The sequence below is a fragment of the Haliaeetus albicilla genome, chromosome 5 (assembly GCF_947461875.1).
Source record: "Haliaeetus albicilla chromosome 5, bHalAlb1.1, whole genome shotgun sequence".
Classification (NCBI taxonomy): Eukaryota; Metazoa; Chordata; class Aves; order Accipitriformes; family Accipitridae; genus Haliaeetus; species Haliaeetus albicilla.
In genome coordinates, this window is record NC_091487.1 from 46,012,783 (window position 1) to 46,022,164 (window position 9,382).

Genomic DNA, 9,382 nt, shown 5'->3' on the forward strand with positions numbered 1-9,382 from the left:
CAAGGGGCTGGTCGAGCACCGTCACGCCGTGTCCCCGTCGTGTACCCCGCACGCAGCAGGCTGTCAGGTCGGTGCTGCACAAGACCAGCCCTTGACCCTGAGCAGCCACCTGATAACTCCCAGTTTCTTTATAAAGTGCTTTTCCCCTCTTCTGGTTCCTCCAGCATCAGCAATTCCTCCTGGGCAGGGTCCCGCAGGCATCTGCCACTCCTCGCTGCTCAACTCACGTCGACCCATCAGGGCACGGCGGGCTGCAGGGGCAGAGGCAGGAGAGCAGGGCCAGGGTATTTCCCGGTAACTTGTCACGTTTTCCCTGAAAGCATCTTTCCTGCCGATACCACGGGCAGCTGCAGGACAGCCCGTGGCAACATGTTCCTCACTTGTTTTGCTTGCAGGGAGGTGCTGCAGTGCACCTCAGTCACTGAGGGACACCGATGGGGAATTTATTTTCTGATTTAAATCTTGGCTCCCAGTGAGCAAAATCGGTCCCTTTCCCACTGTGCAGTTGCTGAAGAAGCCCTGAGTTTGGTTCACTACTTCTGAATTTTTTTTCTACGTTTCTGTCAAATAAACCATTACTGTCAGGAGAAAATCTGTTGCTGGTGTATGCGCTCATCCCAGTTTCATCCAGGAGTGCAACCGATTGCTTTTGGAGAGGTGGGGGGTGGCAGTGGGGGCCTGGGAGAGGGGAACTAGGCAGCCCGGAGCAGACAGCCATGGGCAAGGAGCGGCTCTGCTCATGGGCTGTGTTTTTCCAGGGGGGTCCACACCGCTGGTGCCGGCTGAGGAGGGGACACCCGCTCCTGGCAGGGGCTGCTCCTCTGAGATGCTGCTGCAGTAGCAGTGATGGGGTAGAGACCTCACTGGAGGCTGCAGGGAGCACTGGAAGGGGACCCCCCCACCAAAACCTTCAGTGTCACCAGCGGAAAGCCCTGACCTTGAGCTTTCAAGCCCAGGAGACAAGGCGGGCAAGGTCTGCAAGCCCCGCTTCAGCCCCACTGACACGCAGGCTGGCAGCAATGAGAAGCAGGCAGCGATGCTCCGCTTGGCGTGACCAACCGAAAACTCGCCAGAGCACAGGAACCTGTGTCGGAGATTGCAGCCGGTGAAACAAATGCTTCAGAGAAGGGCCCAGCTGTTGACCAGGGAAGCTACACCTGCAGCAAACCACCAGCCCCAGCTCTAGCCAGGGTCCAGCTTCGAATATTCACCTTCACGGTCATGCTTTGAATGTTGTCAGGGGTTGGCCTGCACGTGGCTCTGAAAGCATCGCATAGGCGAAGACATCTGCAGGGGATGCTCTTCTCGCTTTGCTGGAGCCTTCCAGCTGTTGGCAGCTGCCCAGCTTCGTCCAGGGGCTGAAGCAGTTAACTGCGGAGATAGCTGAAATGTTAAACTAGGTGGCCTATATATGCCAAGAAACGTTCACAATTGCTCTTTGATGTTAAATTTAATCTGTAGTATGCTGCGTATGTACGGTTGGCTGTGCATCTCGTATAAATGAATTACAAAGACCTCGTCATGCATGCAGAGAACAGTGGGCAGCACTATAAACGCTGTGCGCAGTCATTTAAGGTCGCAGGGGGAAATCCTGCTGCGAGGCTCTGCCACGGTGGTTTGCCTCCCTCCTCTTGCGGAGGGCACCCTGGGGATCACAGCTTCTCTGACCAGCGAGCTGCGGTTCGAGCAGATCCCCCTCCGGCACACGTGGGTTTCTCCCTCCATCCTTGTCAAGCCCCAGCAAGAAGCACAGAGCCCCCTCCTCAGTCACCAGCACCCCGGGGCGATTCGGAGATAAAACACGCACTTGATCTGGATGCTGGGGATGCACTTACTCTTTAACAAAAGGATGAAAAGAAAGCTAGCATATTTAGGGGCTGATCCAGAAAGGGGCCATCCAGAATTACAGGGAGGCTGTAATGGGCTTACCCGATGGAAAGTGGGCCATCAGGACCCAGGCTGGCACATGCTGCGTCTGTTTTACAAAGTACCCTGAGAAAATGAGAGACACCTTGTTGTCAAGAAAGATGCCTGTGGTCTGCAGCGGCACGTGGTTTGGTTTTCTCCTGACCTTTCATTCTCAGCCTCGTACCGACAAGCTCTGAAGTCTTTACCTTGCAGCTCAAAAAGTAAATCGCTGCTTAACAGTTGGCAGGCTGTGGGGGAACACGTGTTCCAGCTGGACCGCGTGTACGCACCAGGTACGTGCCAGCCCCAAAACCTGGCTCGAGAGGGGCCCCGACAGCAGCTCGCCTCCCTGCTTTGTGAAAAGAGACAGCCAGCATCCTTTTCAGAAGGGAGAAGTCATCTCCTTTCTTTCTCCCCCTTCCTCCCATCCTTCTGACCTGAAACTTTGGCCGACAAAATCCATTAACACAAAAGAGAAGCATCTCACTTTCCGTCGGAGATTAAGCCGAGGAAATCTCAGCCCACAAGGTGAGAAAAGAAAAGCAACGGACAACCAGAATCAAGCAGTTTAGAAGGGAAAAGCTCACGCAGCCTCCTATTTGTCAATGTAAAACCACTGCGGTGCCTACCCCAACGCCTGGCATCGCTCACCCACCTGTCCTTCTCAAAGGACTTTGTAATCATTAGCTAAATCGGCTTATTTTAAGATAGAAAAGGGAGGGCGATTATCTGAGCAGCAAGGGCACAGGCTGCTGGGGTGCACAGGGTACAGATATGGGGAGCACCGGGGCTGCCACGGGGTTCAGCTCCGGCACGTGGCTGCCGGCAGCCCGGCAGCACCTTCCTACCGGTGCGGTTTGAAAACGTCTTTGCTGGGATGGCACCTGAGCTTTCCTTCCCCTCCAGTAACCCCCAGCAGCAAAAGGCTGGGAGGTGGCTGGGGGGGGGTCAGGGCAGGAAGGGAATCCCCTTATTCCCAGTTTTGGGGGGGCAGGGCGGCAGCACAGCCGCTCTGCAGCGGGAGGACTCGGCGGCTGCAATTGGAATGCCCAGCACAGCCGCCCTTGGGAGTGAGGGCTCTGAGCTAGGCTTATTCATTAATTTTCCAGCTCAAATCAAAGAGGACAGGGAGCTCTGTCCCTGTTTCTATACGTTATTCATTTGCTTCTATAGCTCCTATTGTTGCAGCCCCTCGGTGTCATTCACAGCCTTCCAGATGGGCGAGAGCATTACCAGCCCTCAGCTTGGTGCCTGGGTTTAGGGGAAATCCCTCCTCACCCTATTAGCTCCGAGACCTTTGCAACACCGCTCTCCACAGCCCTTTTCCCCTTTCCCAGTCCTCTGTCCCTCCTGGTTTTGGCTGGCAGACTCCATCACTGGGGTGTAAGACGTGCTCCTCTCAGGTACCCGAGGACGGGCAGCCTGCCGGCGTCGCTTCCCTCTGCCTGTACCTACAAGTCAAAGCACAGGCAGCTCTTTTCCTGCAGGCAGCTCTCCATCGGCTTTGCTTTCCCCAAGGAAATGCCGCAGGAGGTGCCGAAGCTGTCGGAAGGGCTTTGGTGGGCTCCCCTGGGCACTGCTCCCATCCCACCTTCCCCACTGCCTTTTTTCCTGCTGGGAAGAGAGGTTGACCGCTGCCTTCTCTCCCATTTTGCACCAACCGCAATCCCAGGGTTAAAGCCATCGTGGTTTTCAGCCATGGGTGAGGAGCCGGGGGCTGAGGAGCTGCCAAGACCGTGGGGGCAGGAGCTGAAGCCCCCCCCCCGCCAACACAGCCCCCTGCCCACCTGCCTGCCCTGCCCGCGATCACAGGGAAGCAGAAACGCAGCACAAGGTATATTTGTGGACCATTTATAAATGAGAGTCGCGTGGAAATCTAATCCCAGGTATAATCACCACGCTGCCTGGGAATGCTGGCAGGCAACAGACCCTGCTGGGATGGTATCTGCTGCCTCTTAACATTGCCACACTTCGACAGGCGACTCTCAGAAAGCACCTTTCCGTTCAGATTTGCGCTTCTCTGATGTCCCACACACGTCTCGTGTGTTTTCCTTGCAGGGAATCAGGTTGCTCAGTGTTTGCTGAGCACCAAGGAGGGCTTTGGGAGATAACTTACCCTAAGTGGAAGGTTCGAGCGAAAGGCAAAGTGTTAATCCAGGAGGTGGCCCTGGGGTGTCTCATTTATTAACCAGAGATATAATGTTATTATACATATGCTTCCAGAGCAGCCCCCTGTGAAGATTGAATGTAGGACCTTTAGATAGAGAAGCCACAAACCTGCTACTCCTGGAGCTAAGGAACAGACTTATCTAGTACTAAAAAACGCATGTCCTGGAGGAAGAAAACACATGTGGAGAAGCTTTGAGGTGCCACAGCTTCAAATTATACCTCATCCAACACAACTGCTCCGCACATTCGCTCCATCACCGCAAGCCCAGCACTGTTGAGAAGAGCATGTCACCCCTTGCTTCCAGACGTGCCGTGTCCTTTAAGCCAGCAGTACGGGACACAGCAACCGCTAGCAGCCAGAGATGGGTGTCAAGCAAATTCCAATGAGAAATCAGACACTTTTTTTTCCACGAGGCTGATTAAACATCGCAAGAAGTTTCTGGAATGGGAGAGGTACTTGATTGCCCATCCCACCAGGTTTTTGTATGCAGAGGGAGGCTCTGCTGTGCCCACCCTGTAGGCTTGCTGTTGGTTTCCTATAGGAATCCGCCTATAGGATGTGCACAACGGGACGGCTTTTGCCGCTGCCACCCACATGCCTTGTGGAAGGCTGTTGGGGGGGAAGGTAAGGTGACCTGTGGGTTGAGACGCAGGGTCAAACCCTTTCGGTTTGTCACTGTGTGTTGACCGGAGGCCTTCAGCATTCAGGAAAGTAACTTCTGCAAAGCAACTTCACGGTAAGAGCTAGTCCTGACTGCCTTTCTGGCAAGCATGCTACAGCCATACAGCTCTAACTTGATGAAATTCAAGAAGCTGTGATGGATAGGGGGGTTTGGACTACGTAGTCTAATCATCTCCTCTGATCTTACACCTTATGGATGTACCACTCAGCACGTTTTCTGTAGCATCTTTCAAAGGAAACGCTAGGAAATATTTCCTAGTGCGAGAAAATGACAATCTAAAGGGTGAAAATTGAAGTCAGCAACTATCTCAACATGCTGCAGAGACAACAAGATAATGTCAGACACAGAGCATAAAAGGACTGAAAAGAGGACACTCGTGGATGCTCAGAGAGGCTCAGAGCTGGTGGGGTGAGTAGGAAGAGGGAAAAGCAGCTGTAGGCTAACAGCAAAAAAGCATTGCAGAATTTTGAAAACAAGGGTGGCAATCCAGAAGGGCATGGGAGGCTGCTGAGGGGCAAGAAAAAGAGGGAAAAAATTATTGCTCTGTCCTGATGTGACCTTCTTTTATAGTGGATGGAGTTTGTGCCCATCCTGCTGAGACAACGAAGCTCCTGCAGGAGCCTCGTGCGGGTGCTGGAGCCCTTTCAGTGATACCCAGGTGCACACAGGCTTCTTCCGATTCCTTCAGATGACACTCTGGGAATAGCTCGTTGATTTTCATTTTTCTGTGTTTTTTTTTCTTTCTCCTAAAACTGCCATTTCAGCATGTATGTCTTATGCTGCTTCATGTAAAATTTGAAGAGATTGTTTTTAAAGTTTTTATTCCAACGGCACTTAATTTTTCTGCTTATTTGGGTATACGCAAAATTATTTAAAAGACAGAGCTTCAAATGCAACACTTTGCATGCCCTGAATCAAAATGCCTTGACCTGAAACAACAGTTTTTGAGATTTCCTTGAAAGAAGAACAAAAAGTTCGTGCCAATCTGGAACCTACTTTTTCCTCTTTCTAGGCCTCAACGCTGTTCACAGATCGGAAAACACAATTTTCTCAACAGCTTGTTTCCCTGCAACGTTCATCCATCTGACAACACGGCACCCTCAAAAGAGAGCAGCCTGGGGACACAGACCCCGCGCCAGATCGCTGTGCTGCCCTTCCCAGACAAAAAGTCTACCTTGCCGTTAAAGCAGCTTGGGTTTGCTCCCAGCGAAGACGGTGTCCCCGTCACCATCGTCACCTTCCAGCCCCACCTCGGGGGCAGAATGAGGTCCCACCGTGAGAAGCAATCCCAGCCCAAACGGTACACGTTTTCTCGCAGGACCCGCGGGGCTGGGGTCACACCCTGGGGACATGAGGGGACAGCTGGCCAGAGCAGCGAGAGGTGCTAATAAAAACCCAGACTCATCTACAGAGTATTGATTATTTCCGCCGCTTCGCTGGTGCGAGCAGCTGCCTGCGGCATGCAACCTAGCCGCCTCGCTTCCCCGGGCTGAGAAGGACGCGCTGCCCTCCCCGAGCCCCTTCCACAAAACAATTTTATCCTCGCAGCACCCTTCCCTCTCTATATCGCCTCGCCATACGTCGCCCCCGGTTTCTCACAGGCGGGGTGCACCCACTCATACCCCTCCAGGGTATGACCAGATGTGGCTTTTGATGAGAAGATGATACAAGGGGCCAGCCGCCCTCCAGGGCAGAGGAGGAGGCAGTGCCACCCGTGGGCTTTACCTGCCCCCTCCATGTTTCCAACCGGCCTTGGAGAAAAACGAAGAGTCAGCATTCCCTGGGGAAACAGCCAAATCCTCCCTGTCAGCATCGCGGGGGCTTGCTCCACACACAATCCCACAGATGTGAGTATCTGCGCTCCAGGTTCCCGCGCTGCTTCCTCTCGGCATGTATTTTAATGGGTTCAACGCCGCATATAACAAATCCTACCGATGTATCTGCCTCAGCACATTTCGGAGGCATCACATCTAACAGGCTGTCCTGTCTGGAGATGCCGAAGGACGGGCTGGTGTCTCTGCAGCCCGGGACTGCCCAAACAACGCCTTTGATCTAGGGCTCCGCACGTTACACAAAAGGCTTTCTCCCCCACGAGGGGGGAGGCTGCGAGACCCTTCTCCTCTGCAGATGCTCCTATATCACCATGAATATCACCAGATATTCATGAGCAGACCCCTCCACCAGATATTGATGCAGCTCGGGAGGAACCCTGGGCCACCCTCTGCCTTCCCCACTGCTGCCCGGGGACCTCAGAGCCCCCGTCCCTCTGTATCCCGCTCTCTGCGAGTCCCCGCCTCTCTCCACGGACTGTCCCCCAAGAGCAGGACATCCCTTAGGGACATGTTCAGAAATTTTGCCTTTCCCTTTTCCCTCTCATCCAAGCTCCAGGCTCCGGCCGGCTCGTGCGTGCGCAGCCCTCTCCCCGCTCCCCTCCTCCCTGCCCTCGTTTGCAACACCTCCGTCCTGCTCTTCCCCCAGGCCCACGGCTCAGGGTTTGCTTTTCATCCTTCCTTCTCCACCGCCTGATTAAGTGCCTCGGCCGAAGCTCCCGGGGGGGACAGCGAGCCGGTGACTCCGAACCGCTTGATCTCCTCGGTCCTGCGGTACAAAGCTGCATGACAACATTAGCCCCAAGCCACCGGTGCCTGCTAGAGATGCTGCAGCGAAGGTTCGATTGCGCACGTACTAAAGCTGCTGCGAAGGAAACTGGAGATTGTTTGGACCCGTGTAAGGTTGCTTTGCGCAGGTGAAAACCTCCCGCAGACCTTTTGGAAGTCTTCTCGCAAGTGCCTCCTGCCGCACGTTGCTCGGGGAGCCGGAGAGAAATGCACATGAAAGCCTGAGGTTACTTATCAAACCGCACGGAGCAGGACTAATGCTGTGACGATCCGCCCTGATGATACAGCATCAAAAAGAGAGGGAAGAGGGGGCAGAGAGCTTTGTGGCAGTCATCCTGCCTCCGAAATACTTGGCAGGGCGGACAAAGGCTCTTCCCAGGCCTGTGAAAGAGGAAAAGGTGGGTGGGTGGGAGATCTGGGCCATCTCAAATAAAGCAGTTGCTGCAGAAGGCCTCTGGCTCTCGTTTATGAATTCAAATCTTGTCTGAGTGTAATATTTTCAAAAGCGTGTTTGTATGTGCCAGAAGTAACCCTGGAGCTTCTCTTGACATCAGATGACATGAATGTTTGAATTGCTTTTGAAAAATGACGTTTACTACTTCTGAAACTCTCACTCCGATGCAGCAGCCTGAGCTCTCCTTGGAAAACTGTCTGCTCATTACTTCTTTGAAACAATTTCGAGAGATCTCCTTGAATGCAGATTTCTCTTTGAAAAAGCCAGCATGACATATTTTGACTTTCCTTGTTTGACAATATCAGTCATTTCATCTCAATAATGTAAAACATGATTGTTTCAGCTTTGCCTTCCCATTTTGCTCTGTGTGCTTTTGTATTACATTATCATATTTCAATGCCACAAAGCCCAGATGGAGTACATATAATATTTCATCTCTTGTACATGTTCTGGCACAATCACACTGAAAATTTTGAACTTTATCACAGTAAAATGTTTCACTAGCTCCAAGTCAGGACTGGATTTCTTTTGGAATATTGAATTTGTTTTTTTAAATATAAAATCTTCGGCTTTTTTTTTCCCCTTGTTATGCAGCAAAACCGGCTATTGAGATGTCAGATATTCTCTCTGAAGAAATGTTCTGTTTCTCCAAGATTCATTACTTGGCCTCTGTGAAAGGAGAGATTTCAGCCCCGCTACCAGTGGATGAGCCTTCAGTTTCTAAAAAGACACCCTTGTGTTTGCAATGACCTCACCACGCTGGACGCTTCAGGATACAGTTCCCCACGAGGGTTTGTCAACGGGGTTAAAGTGAGTTCAAATGTTCCCACCCCATCCCTCCTCTCTTTGCTTCCCTCCCCTTGTCCCTCATCCGGGCGCGTTGCCCTTCTGGTCGCCCGGTCCTCCCCTACACCTCTAAAAATGGGATCGGGGAAATGAGCCGGGTCAAACAACCGCACCAGAAACCTCCCTCGGAAAACCCAGCGGCAGAGACAAGAGCTGCAACATTAAAATCCCAGCACGCCCATTTTGCTCCCCGAGCATCCCTCCGGAGCCGAGGCCGAACTCAACTTGGAAAAAAACAGGCGTGTTTCCCCCCACGCCCACGTTTATTCTCTTTTGCCTTTTAACAGGGAATTGTGTAACAGTCCTCGAAACCCCGCACTCGCCCTCACCCTCAGAACACGCCGAGACGAAACACCCCTCCGGCACCTTCCTTAAGGCGTGGGAACCTTTTGTTCCCCCCAGTTACCCACTTATTTTCACGGGTGTCGCGCGTGTGTGTGTCCCCTCCCCAGCCCATCCTTCCCTCCCAGGCCCCTCACAGCCTGCTTTTTGTCCCCACGCCTAACCCACGCCTCTCAACCCCACGGCACCCCCAGGTAACCCACCCGACCGCCCCGTCGGGGGACGGCCGCGTCCCGCCCGCTGGGGGCCGGGCCCGGGCGGGGCAGGGCGGGGCGGGCGGGCGCGCTAAAGGCGGGGCGGGCGGGCGTGGTTAAAAGAAAAAAAAAAAAAAAAAAGGCGGTGCGGGCGGGCGCGGTAAAGGC